The sequence below is a fragment of the Orycteropus afer genome, unplaced genomic scaffold, assembly GCF_000298275.1.
Source record: "Orycteropus afer afer isolate SDZICR_OR568_19922 unplaced genomic scaffold, OryAfe1.0 scaffold00536, whole genome shotgun sequence".
In the NCBI taxonomy this organism is placed as follows: Eukaryota; Metazoa; Chordata; class Mammalia; order Tubulidentata; family Orycteropodidae; genus Orycteropus; species Orycteropus afer.
The window spans coordinates 727,257-728,448 of NW_006922123.1; positions in this window are offsets into that span (position 1 = coordinate 727,257).

A 1,192-nucleotide genomic window follows, 5' to 3' on the forward strand; every position below is an offset into this window, starting at 1 on the left:
TCATTTCTAATTTTTCATTTATTTTGTCATTTTGTTCTTGTATTTTCTTCCAAAATTCTTCTAGGTTTTTTCTGTGTTTTCTTTGGTCTGTCTCTCACTCCTTTGAAGATACCTAAATATAATTCTTTTGAATTCCTTACCAGAGAATTCCAATGCCGTTTCTTCCTCAGGGATGTGTTCTGGGTCCAGCAGGGTCCTTTGACAGGCTTTCTGCTTCCACTCTTTGCTCCCCTACACTCTATTCCCACTCCCTGCCAGACCGACCTCATTAACCTTCCAGGCATTTCTGCATTCCAAACCTTCCACCAGCTTTCCTTCTCTTGTAAAAGCCAATTCCTAACAAAGGACTGACGATGACAAGGCCCTATCCAATGGATTGCTGTTTCTTGCTTTTCTCCTACCACCGCCCCCCCCCCCCCAGCACTCACTCCTTCTCTCCACTATTGTCACACTGGACTCCTAGTCGTTCCTCAAGAACAATACCCCCCTCAGGACTTTTGCACCTTTAGTGCAAGTAGCCCACAGTGACTGGGCACTTCACTCTCCCTCATGGGCCCTTGAGGTCCCACTATCAGTTACCTCAGAACTTCCTTGAGCATCCTACACGAAACAGCAACACCTCCACCCCATGCTAGAGGCTCAATCTGTACCTGAGTTGTTTCTTTCTAATGGCCTTAGCAGTTCATTCATGCATATTCAGTTATCTTCTCTAATGTCTGTCCTTCACAATAGAGTTAGTGCATCTTCTATTTTGTCTCAATGTTCTGTCACCAGTACCTACAATAGTACCACACACATTGTAAGCCCTTAAGAATCAGTTGAGTAGCTCATCCAACTGTGACTTCATGTCCATTTATGAAAGATAAAATAAGAATGATGTTTGTAACACTTTTTCTAATTCTGTTGTGGTCCATAGGGTTTTCAGTCTTGGAGATACACAACCAAAATGTTCCTCAGAATACTGAGACTTTGGCCCACTTACTTTTGGATATGTCGTTACAAAAGGACATCAGTCTTGGCAGAGGGTAAGTAAAAACAAGGGAAACCCTCAAGAGATGGATCAACGCAATGGGCTCAACAGTGGGCTGATGCATACTGACAGGAACGATGGTGCAGGACCCAACAACGTTTTGCTCTGTAACACCTGAGGTCACCAGGAGTTGAGTCAGAGTAAGCCAACTAAAAACTTTAT